Genomic DNA, 14,406 nt, shown 5'->3' with positions numbered 1-14,406 from the left:
TTAGGCCTGGGCTCGAATTTCAGCAGAGACACAGAGCATTAAGCTTCCAGATGGGAGCCAAAGTCCAATTAAACAGCCCACAGCAGATGGTGGGGTAAGGAACAAAAGCTAAAGCCTGATGCTTACAGTTTCCCAAGGGCCCAAATCAATTCCAGATGCATAGCACCCACTAGGCTATTTTCCGACTTCTACCTGCTAAAAAAGAATGGTTTTCACTGGGCCAAGGCTAGTGTCCGAACTGAGGCTTCCTAGGCTGATACCATGAAGTGAAGCTAGGACAGGCCTAGGGTACGAAAGTGCTCTCCCCGGCCTTCCCAGCAAGAACATGAGTATTACTTTATTTTCTCCATTGTCCCTCTGAGATGGCCAAGTAGATACTATTTCAGTTTTACAAACACCACCCAAGTTGCAATAGGTTGCTACTTTCTAGAAGTCAAAAATTCAAGAGAAATACACACAGTCATATGGCTGCTAGGATTCTCTCTGGTTCCTCAGTAGCCGAACTAGTTGGCTGGCCGGGATCATCATATCTCTTTCACCGTGCAAAGCTATAATAACTCCTATTCTGTTGGCCATCAAAACAGGAAAACGGGTATTCCTGACCTGCCGTTCAAACGAAGCAATCAGCAGAGTCAGTATTTAATGCCCCAAAGTGTTATTTCCTTTGGAAGTTTAGAATACATTAAATAAGCAAAAACAAATAAAATAAATATCACACAATAAAAATAAAGTAACCACTGACTATTGTGTGTGTATGGACACGTACACACACACACACACACACACACACACACAGGGTTCTTAACAAAATTACTGGATTTGAGAATAGTTTTTAAACGTTCAGGCAAATGTCAAACTCACAATGTTCTGAGAGCTTTCTTTTTCCTCGTAACACCCCCAGAAGACTGACCTGAAAAGTTATTTGTTAGACTTGGCATATTATACAGAAAAGCAGTGTCTTATAAAGAACACCTTCTGTGAGACAGAAGGAATCTAGACGGCCTGCTTTCCCTGCATTCCAGGCTCTTTATTCTGAAACCAACTAATTGATGAATTCTGAATTCCCCTCCAGACTACAATAGATTGAACGGCAGAATACCAGAGCCAAGATTCTCAGGAAATCCACGTGAGCTGAGAAATACAGTTAACAACATCATGGTCCAGTCCCCGGATTAACTCCAAACAGGCTTCAACACAGAGGTCAGCAGCGTTAGACTGCCTTCCCTTCACTCACATTCATGCTACAGTTCACAGCACAGCAATGTGCCAAGCACTGTGTTAGATGCTCGGGGTACAAAGGTGAGTCAGACACTGTCACAGGTAGCTCAACGCTAGTTGGAGCTAGAGAAGCTAGAAACTACTGGATAATTACAGTACAGTGTGATAAGAACACTATACTATGACAGAATCGACAATCACTGGCATCTAACGGAGCTCAGAGAACAACTCATTCTACCCGCTTTGTGATGAAAAGGGTATCGTCAGGTGGAAATGGTTTGGGAGGGGGGGGTCACTCTTGCTCCTGATGTCAAATTGTGGTATAACAAAAAAAATATTTGGTCTTTGTCTCCAGTTCCTGGCACCGAGCTCCTAAAACCCTTAGAAATTCCTGAGTGACAGAAGTGTCTTTTGGATTCATAATGAGCCCCTTTCCACTCTACCTGAGTTTATGCTGAGTCCCCAGATAGCTTCAGCTTGAGGGTCAGTTGCCAGAGGCATCAACCATGTGACTACAGGGTTGGAACTCTCAGTCCCACCCCCCTCCCAACGTTCTGGAAGGGGAGAGGAGCTGGAAGTTGAGTTCAATCACCAATGGCAAATGAATGTAATCAGCTAGGATGGACCTAAGGTAGGCAAGCGCTATCCCTTGCCTCTCGAGCAGCAACATACGTATTATTTAATTTTATCCATTTATCCCCCTGAGGTAGCTAAGAAGATACCATTTCAGCTTTGCAAATGGCTATCATTCAAGTTTCAATTGCTTACGTTACTTTCCAGAAGTCAAAACTTCGAGAGAAATAAAATCTAGGTAGACCGGGCACCCAAGTCCATGCCTTAGTTACGAAGCTTCCGTAAAAACCCTTAAACGACCAGGTGCACAGGCCTTCCAGGTTGAACAACACAGGGAGGTCCCAGGAAGGGGACATGCCTGGAGAGAGAATGGAAGCTACTCAAGATGCATCACCCCTACACACACACACACACACACACACACATACACACACACACACACACCACTTGCCCTAAGCATCTTTTCCTTTTGGTTGCACCTGAGTTGTATTCCTTATAATAAACCTGTAATAGTAAGTAGAGTATTTTCCTGAGTTCTGTGAATTGCTCTCGTGAATTATCAAACGGGAGAGGGGTCACGAGAACCCCTGAACTTATAACTGCTTAGTCAGAAGCACTAAGACTTTCCATTGGCATCTGAGGTGGGGACAGTCTTGTGGGACTGGGCCCTTATCCTATGGGGTCTTTGCTAACTCCGTGTATAATGTAGTATAGTTGTGTAATCTAATTACATGTATAATGTCAGAAGTGAATTGAATGGTAGGATACCAGCTGGTGTCAGAGAATCTGAGACTGGATAATTGCTTGATATCAGAAAACACCCCAGACAAGTCAACCTTCTTTATAACTGTTTCTTTATGCACCAAATAGCCCACCTATTTGGAAAGGCCTGGGCATTTCAGGAAACTTTATCAAGATAAAATCGTGTCATACACTGTGGCCGAGATTGCAAATTTTTCTCACTATCCATTCTCCTACCCTTCCTTTTAGTAACTGACACTCCTGAGTTTTAGCTGTGGACACAGCCTCCCCATCAAAGACTGTATGTCCCAGACTCCTTTGCGGTTTTGTAGGAAGATCTGACAGAAATGTGGACGATGATATGCAAGCAGCGGTCATATGTGCAACCTGTGGCTCATGGTTTGACAAGAAAACCTCTTGCCCTCTTCCTTCTCTCCCTTCATTCAACCGTATGTCACCACACAAAGTCAACATACTAGGAGACGGCAAAGCAACAAGGTAGAAGGATCCTGAGCCTTCGATTACCCGCAGCGGTGCTGCCTGACCTCCTTTGGTCTGTCGCTTGAGCCATAATATTTTGAGGTCTCTTGCCTGTAGCAACTTACCTTGTATCTGAAATAATATAGAAATAAATCTTCATTAAAGTGCAAGTGAGGGGCGCCTGGGTGGCCCGGTCGGCCGAGCCTCCCACTCTTGGTTTCCGCTCAGGTCATGATCTCAAGGTTCGTGAGTTCAAGGCCAGCATCGGGTTCCGCACTGACAGTGTGCCCCTCCCCTGCTCATTATCTCTATCTCTCTTGAAATAAATAAATAAACTTAAAAATTTTAAAAACAAAAGTGCAAGTGATATCAATGTGTTATTCTTCCCAAAGCCATTTGCACATGGAATCCAAAAACCCAAGAATGTGTAAAGTCCAAAGGGAAAATATCCTAATGGTGTTTCAGACCCCGTGACAGGCCAGAGGTTTTGGGTTTGGGTTTTGGTTTATTTTTACTTCCCTCTGAATCTAAGCACAGCATACTTAGTATTTGTCCACTCTGTCACGCCTTTAAGTTTGGCCCTGACTCTAAGCTCTCACATGTCTGTTTCTCTCCTTAGGATGTAATTTCCTTCAGAGTAGGAAGTGTGCTTTACTTGCCTCTATAAAGCTAGTTCCTAGAATACAGCATATATTCAATAAACACGTATTGAATGCTACTAGCAAAGGTAACCAAAACAGCCATATTTCCTCCCTTGTTTTTTTTTTAATTCCTCCACATATAACTTTTATTCTAATAACGCAGAGAACTAAATGACCAAACTGATAATGACAGAACAAGCTGATACCGTTGGTTTACATTTGTCAGGCTGTATGTTTCATGATGACCCATGTTTTTTAGTCAGCACGATGACCCCATTATGTATATGCTACCACTGATATTCTCATTTTATAGAAATGATAGCTGAGGTTCAAAAAAGTAAAAACAAACAAACAAAGAAACAAAACCTTTCTTAAGATCTCCCGTTTAGGAAACAGCTGAAATAGGGATTTTAACCCAGGATCGCTTAACATTAAAAGACACTTTCGGGGCGCCTGGGTGGCTCAGTTGGTTAAGTGTCCGACTTTGGCTCAGGTCATGATCTCACGGTCTGTGAGTTCGAGCCCCGCGTAGAGCTCTGTGCTGACAGCTCAGAGCCTGGAGCCCGTTTCAGATTCTGTGTCTCCCTCTCTCTCTGACCCTCCCCCGTTCATGCTCTGTCTCTCTCTGTCTCAAAAATAAATAAACATTAAAAAAAAAAAAAAAGACACTTTCTTAGCTACAAAGTGATCTACCAGATCCTCCAGAAATGGCCTGGTAATGTGTAGGGCGGCAAGGGGAAAAAATCAGCGTGGGTTTTTTCAAGAATGAGTTACAGATAATTAAGCTAATCTAAATTACATGTTATGAGAGCCAAATCAATATAAATTATATCATGCTTGTAAAAAACGCTTACCTTGAAAATATGCTCCTGGGGAAATTTTTTGATCTGGTCTGAACCTTGGCACAGTTATCTAAAAACTGAAAAAGCTGCCTTGGAATGATCACAGGAGGGTCTGCTATTTTGTGTAAATATTTCAGAGAACAATGGAAGAAAACGGCACTGCCAGAAAATAGACTTCACAAGGCCCGTTTGAATGTAGTAACTGTTATCAAACATTTTGTTAATCAATCATATCTCTAAGTTTACTATTGTGTAAGAATATGCAAAACCACATAGGGACGCCTGGGCGGCTCAGTCGGTTAAGCGTCCAACGCTTGGTTTAGGCTCAGGTCATGATCCCACGGTTTGTGGTTTTGAGCCTCACATGGGGCTCTGTGCTGACAGAGCAGAGCCTGCTTAGGATTCTCTCTGTCTCTTCAATCCTCTCTCTGCCCCTCCCCTGCGCTCCCTTTCTCTCAAAATAAATAAGTAAACATTAAAAAAAAAACCCTATATAAAAGTAGAAATAGTTAAATGAAATAAAAATGTACCCATTATGCAGATTCAACAACTATCAAACTAACATATTTATTGATCATATCATGACAGTGGATATTCCTGTTCTCTGAGATCCATATGTTCACAGAAATTGAAACTAGTAATGCTGAAATAAATCTAAAAACTCTAGTCTAGAGGCAGCTGGGTGACTCAGTTGGTTAAATGACCAACTTTAGCTCAGGTCATGATCTCAGGGTTTGTGAGTTCGAGCCCCGCATCGGGCTCTCTGTTGTCAGCACGGAGCCCAATTTGGATCCAACAGAGGAAACTGCTTTGGATCCTCTGCCCCTCTCTCTCTCTGCCCCTCCCCTGCTCATGCGCGAGTGTGCACACACTTTCTCTCTCAAAAATAAATAATCATTAGGGGCACCTGGGTGGCTCAGTCGGGTAAACGTCCGACTTCGGCTCAGGCCATGATCTCACGGTTCGTGGGTTCGAGCTCCGCATCGGGCTCTGTGTTCAGAGCTTGGAGCCTGCTTTGGATTCTGTATGTCTCTCTCTCTCTCTCTCTCTGCCCCTCACCTGCTTGTGCTCTGTGTCTCTCAAAATAAATAAGTGTTAATAAATAAATAATCATTAAAAATTAAAAAAAAAAAAACAAACCTCTAGTCTAACACCCTCTTGTTATAGCCAAGAAAACCAAGGACCTGAATGAAGAGATGATCTAATCAAGGTCATTTATAAGCCTATATAAGAGTCAGTTTTCTCATCTACATTGTTCTTTAGTGTTAAACACTCTTCAATTTACTTGAATCCTTTGAAAACAATTAATGAAATATGATAAAAGCCTTTCTTCTATAAATCCCTTAGAACAGACTAGGCTATTCTCCAAATAGGAGTCTTTTCTACCTAAATTTTTTCCCAAGAATACAAGTTACAAAACAACTCTCCCCATTTATCCCCTTTAACATGCAAATGTATAATAAAATAAACAGTTCTTCAATCAAAAGAATCCAGAGAAACAATCATATAGAATTTTACCGTAACATCATGATCTTTCCCAACTTGTCTCCTGACAATGCTGAGACGGGAACAAACACATAATAAACTTGTTAATGAACTTTTAGCAGGAAACCAGGGTGTACACATGTGTGTCCTCAGATTGAGGCTTAATAAAATTAGGAAGTTAAGTCCCAGCTGGAGACCAGACAACCAGCAGAAAATTCCTAACAGCCAGGGCACATCATACTTTCAGGAAAAATAAAGATCAACAACATGTATTAATTTTCTCAAGTTGTCACTCTGTTAGTGGCAGGCAGATGGGTTTTAAAATGCTTAAGCAGAGTAGTAAACAGGGTTTCCAAGCCATCTCATCTATTATTCTTTACATTTAATGAAGAAGAAAACCACAGATTTTATGGGTCGTATTCACCGCATATTAACATGTGACTTTAAAGGGGCCATCTTGCCTAAAAACAGAACAGCTGGATCTTCTACACTAATACTGAGATGATTTTGTGAGTGATTTTATAGATTGGGAGGATATCTTCGAAAAAACGTTTTCTTTCTTTCCTCAGACGATGACCTACTTTTTCCCTAGGTTACTCATGGAGTCAGTCAGCCAGTTATTTATCCAACAAATGGTTATTGAGTTTGTGCTAAGTAATGGGGACACAGCAATGAGTGAACAAATCCCTGCCCTCATTGAACTGCCATCCCGGTAATGGAGAGAGATCACAGACAAATAAACAAGCCAAAATATGTTAGATAATGATAGAAGCCGTTTAAACAAGCAGGGTAGGATGCTAGATAGTGATGGGTAAAGTGAGGGAAAGACACCCTTTTAGACAGGAAGATTAGGACGTCCTCTACAGGAAGAACCTGAAGAAAAGGATGGGGGGGTCATGAACACAACTGAGAGCGTTTCAGGCAGACAGAACAGCTCGTGCAATGGCCCTGAAGAGGGGCTGTGACTGGTGGGTTGTTGCTAGGAGCCCTGTGTTGCTGGAGCACAGTGTGCAAGGAAGAAAGTTGGAGGAGAGGTCAGAGAGGTAAAGGGGACAGTTTGTGTGCCTCGAAGGCCACTTGAGACTATGGCTTTTGATCTGAGTGGGACAGGGAGCCCCTGGAAGGTTTTGACCAGGGAAATGTATGCAATTCGTTATGTTTTAAAGATAACTCTGGCTGGGTAAATAATCAAATGCATGAGTACAAAAAGGTAGCAGGGAGCTGACTTGGGAAGCTCTTGCAATTAATTAGCCAAGAGATGGTGGCAGCATGTGCTATGACGGTGAGAAGTGCCATATTCTAAATATATTGTGAAAGGAGGAATGGCATGGGAATAAAGAATTCAGTTTTGGACATGACGAGCTTGAGCTGCTCATTCAACTTCCAAATCGAGACACAGAACAGACAGTTGGATACCCGAGTCTGGAACTTAGGGGAGAGTTTAGTACTAAAGACAAAATTGGAGAGTTAATGGTATACACATGGTATTTAAATCCCTGAGACTGAATGAGATTGCCTGGTGATCAGTTGTTTGAGTTGTGTAACGGGTTAAGGCATAGGTAGTTCTCACACTCAAAAATTAGGAATTCTAGAGAATTACCACGCCACTAAAGAAAAATGAACATGCATTGATGGAGACAATTAGCAAATATCACTAAATCACATGTTTGTTGGTTTTCGCCTTTTTGTCCTTCATCCTCAATTGCAAAAGCGCATTATCTTACATGGTAACCTGTCAGGACTAATTGAGGCTCATTCTTTTAACCAATTCTAGGCTGTTTTCAATAGTCAAAGTTTCAGCAAGGCTAACGCTACATTCTGAAAAGCACATAGTCTTTTATTCACTTTGTAAAATTCATCCTTACCAAAGCTCTTCTACTTTTCTAGAACGTTTCATTGCCTGGCTCTACGTTAAAATATGAAACTTTCTTACTTCTAGACAACACACTTCATTCCTTTTCAAAGGCATTTGAAGACCAATTTAAAAATGTGCTCACGTGACAACTAGAAGACAATAACTGAATACTTCTCTGAAGACGAAGCTGTTTAAAGACGCATAATTTCAGTACTCAAATGACACCTTTAAAAAATCCCCCAAACTCAGCAAAGTGTACACATTTCATGTGCGCAGTTCTTTGTATATCAATGGTACCTCATTGAGCTATTGAAAATATTTGTTTGTTGTTCAGTAGGCTCTTTGTTTTGTCGATGGTTTCCCTTGCTGTGCAAAAGGTTTTTATTTTGCTGTAGTCCCAACCGTTTATATCTGACAAGGGGCTAATATCCAAAATATATAAAGAACTTATACAACTCAACACCCACCCCCAAACAAATAATTCAATTAAAATGGGCAGAATACCTGAATAGACACTTTTCCAAAGGGGACATACAGAGGTCTGACACACACATGAAAAAATGCTCAACACCACTCATCGTTAAGGAAACACAAATCAAAACCACAAATGAGATATCACCTCATACTTGAAAGAATGCTCAAAACCAAAAAGACAGGAAATATCAAGAATTGGCAAGGATGTGGAGGAAAAGGAATGCTCATGCACTGTTGGTTGGAATGTGAATTCGTGCCACTGTGGAAAACAGTACGGAGGTTCTTCACAAAATTAGAAATAGAAATACCTTATCATCCAATAATTCTGTTACTTGGTATTTACCCAAAGGAAAAAAAAAACATTAATTCAAAAAGATATATGCACTCCTATGTTCATTGCAACATTATTTACAACAGTCAAGATACGGAAGCAACCTAAGCGTCTTTCGATAGATGAATGGATAAAGAAGACGCGAGATCTTGCCATTTGCGGCAACATGGATGGATCTTAAGGGTAGTCCGCTAAGTAAAATAAGTCAGACTAAGAAAGACAAATACCATATGATGTCACTCATATGTGGAATCTAAAAAACAAAACAAATGAATAAACAAACAAAAAGTAGACTCAGACTTCTAAATACAGAGAAGAAACTGATGGTTGCCAGAGGGAAGGGGAATAGAGAATGGTCAAAGTGGCTGAAGGAGAGGGGGGATACTGTCTTCCAGTTATGGAATGAATAAGTCATGGGAATAAAAGGTACAGCATAGGGAATATAGTCAATGACATTGCAATAGCGTTGTACGGGGACAGATGATAGCTACACTTGTGGTGAGCGTAGCATAAAGTATGAAGTTGTTGAGTCACTATGTTGTACACCCGAAACTAACGTGACATTGTGTGTCGACAGTATTGAAATAAAAAAGAAATTTGGAACACCTGGCTGGTTCAGTTGGTAGAGCATGCCCCTCTTGCTCTCAGAGTTGTGAGTTCGAGCCCCGAGTCGGACAGAGAGATTACTTGAAAAAAAAAAAAAAAGAAAAGAAAAAAGAAATTTGAATAACTAAATATTTTTTTAAATCCTTCCTCTTTCTTGTATCACCAAATTGTTGCACTGATTTCCTGTTACTGCTAGTTTTGGCTGATCTTTTTGGTACATTCCCCATTACTTGTTGTGTGCGGTGTTTAAATGTGGAGAGTCAAGTTACATACCATTTTCCTTGGTTCTGAGCTGCTTTCCAGCATACACATATGACACGTATTTAGAAGATAAAGAGGAGCTATGAGAAATGCACATATACATACTAAATTGATCATACTAGTTCCATATCTCGATATCGTGTCTAAGAGCATTAAATCTGGAGTCAGATTGCCTGGGTTTGAATCTCAGCATCATTTACTAGCTGTGTGACCCTGGAAAATGTACTAAACATCTTTATGCCTTAGTTTCCTCATCTTCAAAATGGGGATAGTAATAGGGCTTATTACATCATAGGATTGTAGTGAGAGAATTAAACGAATTTATAGGTATAAAGCACTTACTATGTGCCTGGCACACAGTAGGCCAATGTACGAATTAGGTGACGGCAAGTGTTGATCAGAAGACTAAAGCTCCGCCTGTCCATTTACTTGCCAATATTTCCCCTTGCCACCTACTGGGTTTATTAAGTCCCAATATTAGCATCGCTCCTTTGTGACAAGCTCCCCAAGCAGGAATTGTTTTCTGTAAAAAACCCATTGGTATTTACATAAAGTATTCAACAGGTCTGTGTGGGAAAGAAGCAGTGTTAGTCTTTCACAATTGTACTGCATGACTAATTCTTATCTTGAGTATTTTGCAAAGTACAAAGAGTAGGACTGATAAACTTTAATGATGTATAAGGAATGAGTACGTGAATATGTGGATGCATGCATAAATGAAGCAAAAAATTCTAGAAGAGGGAGGGTAAACATAATGAAAAAGTTTCAAACAGGAAGGAAATGGGAAAGAAAAATTGCTAAACCACCAAAGATCTCATTCACTACCTGGCAACTGTTCCTAAGTCTCCTGCGTTTGTTTGTTTTTTTTTTTTTTAAGAGGAACCATTCATTATCTGTATAGCTTAACAGAAATCCCTTAGGTTCTACTGTTGATACAAAAGAGCACCCCCCACCCCCCCCGGAAAGCATGAAGCACAGAGCATCTCAGGATACAATATCCACAAATAATTGCAAATCCCCAACCATGAAATAACAATGACCAGATCCCTTCCCCGTTTTTTATCAATTCCGTACGCCAGAATGGGTTATAAAATCTCAGGGACTCAGATGATAGAATAAAGGGTTGTAAGGAAGCCAACGTAGAAAAGCTGTTCTTTTCTCTTCTTCCTAAGGGTTGGAAGACTTAAATTAGGGGAAAGGGGTCATGGAAATATCTAACAAGTCTTTCAAGTAAAATTGGTCACATATGTAAATTTCATTTGTGATATCTGTAGGTATTTATAAAGACTTCAATAGCCATTGCACCTTTTAATACTTACTAAAGTGTCATTTTTTTTTCCTGAATAACTTCAGTGGTGAGGTAGCCATGCAAATCTTCAGAAGCCTTTACACAGTCCTCACTCAAGCCCAAGAGGCAGGTAAGCACTGCAAAGGGTACAGGTGGGTATATAACACCTGCCTCTGGGAAGTACAAGAAAACGAGAGAAAATAAAGGACAGCTCCGGCACAGTATGGAATCAAGGGCTAAATTACTGAGGATGGATTCTAAGGGCATCCAGAAGAGGCAGAGAAAGGCTGAGTACAAACTACTCTCCTGAGCTCCATACCATTATATCAAATTCATATTAGAAATGTTCACCTGGATATTTCACAGGTGAGTCAAGCTCAACATGTCCAAGTCTGAATTCATCATCTTCCTCGCCCACCCAGAACTGGTCTTCTTCCTCTGTTCCAGACTTCAGAGAACGGCACTGCCATCCAGTTGCTCAAGCCAGATAAGGTAATCCTAGTCCTCTCCCTTCATTTCATCCAACGCCAAATCAATCCAACGCAAGGCACCTCACGGTTTAACCTCTGCTTATCTTCTCAACTTGGATCCTTTCACCTCTCGGGAAAACCATACCACGCATTTGGCATTTCCACAATGACACCATTAATTTCTTATGCTTCGTTGCCTTTGAACTGGGAGCTCCCTCAAAATGTAGTAAGGCAAGCGTGTTGGCAAGAAATTCAGCTAGGGAATGCTTTCAATAATCCAAAGAGAAGATAACGAGATCTTCCCATGTATCATTCCAAACTGCATTCAGACATCATCCCGTGACTGAAACACATAGCCTGAGTTTCCACAGACGCATATGGAAAAATTCTTGCTGCTATCATAGAATTAAGTAGAAAGCATCACGATTGTCTCTTTATCTCTCTACTTCCCTGAGCTAGAGAGTTAGCTTCTTGAGGAAATGAAATCTACTCTTTACCTCTGAGTCCTTGGAGTCTAACACACAGTGCCTATCTGGTGGGGCCAGAGATGGGTCAGGGGGAGGAAAACTATGAGGGAGGACTTGAGTTGTCTGGGAAAGCAAAACTTGACATGGGTCCAGCAAACGTGGCTTTCCTTTAGGACAAAGTGGCTTATGTACACATTTGGGCTGCTTTTTCCTTCATTTAATGGATCACGATATTGGGATCCCACATTGCCATGAGTTTTTTATGCTGCCACCTTGCTTGACAATTCATACTGGCTGTGTCATGCAAATACTTAATGACACAGACAGACTCTAATTCCAAGCTACATAGATACTACTTAATGTGGACACCTTAGAAAAAAAAATCCAATAGCTATGAAAATGCTATTATCACATAAGGTTTAGTGGGACTTGTTGTGACCAATACGTGCCACACTTAATTTCTTAACAAGCCACGTTTAATTTCTTAACTATCGTCTCTGATATTTAATATGAGGGAAACTCCCATAATAACAACCATTTGTATTTCCATACATGGTAAATTAGTACCTCTGCATTCTCCTCATCCTTTATTCTGGAAGAGTCCCAAAAGAAAAACATCATCTCTAAAATCACAACATGTCTCTTCTGTATGAGCCTCCCTCTACCAGAGTATGCTTCCTGTGTCCCTTCTCTTTAAAGAACATACTCTTTTGGGAGGAGGAAAATGACAGTGGAGCAGGAGGACCCTGGGCTTACCTCATCCCATGAATACAGCTAGATAACTATCAAATAATTCCAAATACCCTAGAAATCAACCTGGTTGCAGAGAAGAGTGAGAGACAGAGAAAGACAGAGAGAGAGGAGCACACAGGGGATGCTCAAGAAGAATGTTTCTGCATAGCTATTGGCTTGAAAAACGAGAGGGGTTAAATTTCATGAGTTCTTGCAACCAGTGAGGCATAAAGCCTACGGTTGTTTTTTTAAATTTTTTTTGTAATGTTTATTTATTTTTGAGACAGAGACAGAGCATGAACAGGGGAGGGGCAGAGGGAGAGAGGGAGACACAGAAACCAAAGCAGGCTCCAGGCTCTGAGCCGTCAGCCCAGAGCCCGACGCGGGGCTCGAACTCACAGACCATGAGATCATGACCTGAGCCGAAGTCGGACGCTCAACCGACTGAGCCACCCAGGTGCCCCAAGCCTACAGTTTTAAAGGTCAGCAGGGTGGGCTAGGATAGAGCCCGGAAGGCACTGGGCTGCTCTTGGAGAGAAGGCAGGCAAACAACCTGGAAGCATACGGTGTGGAAACAGTGATCTGAGGAATGTCTGGGGCACACAGTGGGGAGATTATTTGCTCTTCTCTGAGCATACCCCTGACAGACAGCATTCACAACGACACTACTTCAGGAACAGAGGAGTTGGCCGGTGCCGTTTCCCTCCTCCACCCCTAAACATAAACACAGAACCACCTGTGGGAAGGAGCACAGCACAGACACTCGCTGCCTAACTTGCCTACACTAAGCCCCACCCCCTTGCACTCTGGGGGAACTGCCTTTTTCAGTCACACTTGCCTCAGTCCCAGCAGGGCAGACCCCTCACTGAGAAGACCAGCACAAACCCCAGCCCACGCTGCATTTCCCCACCAGAGAGATTTGCAGGGCCTCAGTTCCAGTGGAGGTGGTGACAGGTCTCTTCCAAAGCAGACCAGATCATATCTAGGTTAAACTCATCACATGCAGGCCAGGGAGCAAACACCGCCCACCCAGGCAAGGAGAGTCTCTTCAGACAACTGACCTAAAGGGTATAGCAGCCAGAACACAACAGCAGAGTTCACACAGACACACGGGAGACAATCCCTGAAGCACCAGGCCCTGGGCACTACATGACCTGTTCTTCATAAGGCCATTGCTTTCAGGAAGAGGAGACATAAAGGGATTTTCTAACACCGAGAAACAGGCAGAGACTTAGACAAAAAGAGAAGACCAAGAAATTTATCCCAAATAAAAGAACAAAATAAGGTCACAGCCACAGACCTAAGTGAAATAGACATAAGTAACATGACTGATGGAGAATTTAAAGCAACGGTCATAAGGATACTCACCGGACTTGAGGACAGAAGACATCAGTGAGACCCTTACCACAACAGATAAAAGAGTTTTAAAAAATGTATCAGGGGTGCCTGGGTGGCTCATTCAGTTAAGCATATTACTTCAGCTCAGGTCATGAACTCATGGTTTGTGAGTTTGAGCCCTGCATTGGGTAAGTTCGAGCCCCACTTCAGGGGCTCTGCTTCAGGCTCTGTGCTGATAGTGCAGAGCCTGTGTGGGATTCTGTCTCTCTGTCTCTATACCCCTCGTGGGATTCTCTCTCTCTTCTTCTCTCTCTGCCTCTCACTCACTTGCATTTGCTCTCTCTCTCTCTCTCTCTCTCTGTCTCTCTCTCAAATAAAGAAAGAAAGAAAGAATCAGAGACGAAGAGTGCAATAAATGAGAACAATAAATGAGAACAGGCTTGATGCAATGAAGAGCAGGCTGGAAGAAGAAAAGGAATGAATTAATGACCTAGATGACAAAGTAATGGAAAGCAATGAAGATGAACAAAAGAGAAAAATAAAAGAATTGTGCAAAATGAGAATAGACTTAGGGAATTCAGTGACTCCATCAAACATAAAAACA

General features: G+C 41.8%; 1 protein-coding gene across 1 annotated transcript in view; it reads right to left on the bottom strand.

The window, feature by feature from the left end:
• IL13RA2 (interleukin 13 receptor subunit alpha 2) overlaps positions 1-6,093 on the bottom strand; it is a 47,348-nt gene extending 41,255 nt beyond the window's left edge. Inside the window, exon 1 of the mRNA XM_019426897.2 lies at positions 6,014-6,093. The gene's annotated coding sequence lies outside the window, so the exon portion shown is untranslated. The remainder of the gene's footprint in view (positions 1-6,013) is intronic.
• Positions 6,094-14,406: the final 8,313 nt, after the last annotated feature.

The sequence above is a fragment of the Panthera pardus genome, unplaced genomic scaffold, assembly GCF_024362965.1.
Source record: "Panthera pardus isolate Hobbes unplaced genomic scaffold, ASM2436296v1 HiC_scaffold_27, whole genome shotgun sequence".
NCBI lineage: Eukaryota > Metazoa > Chordata > Mammalia > Carnivora > Felidae > Panthera > Panthera pardus.
Note: the sequence above shows the minus strand (reverse complement) of the source record. Positions and strands in the feature narration are given on the sequence as shown.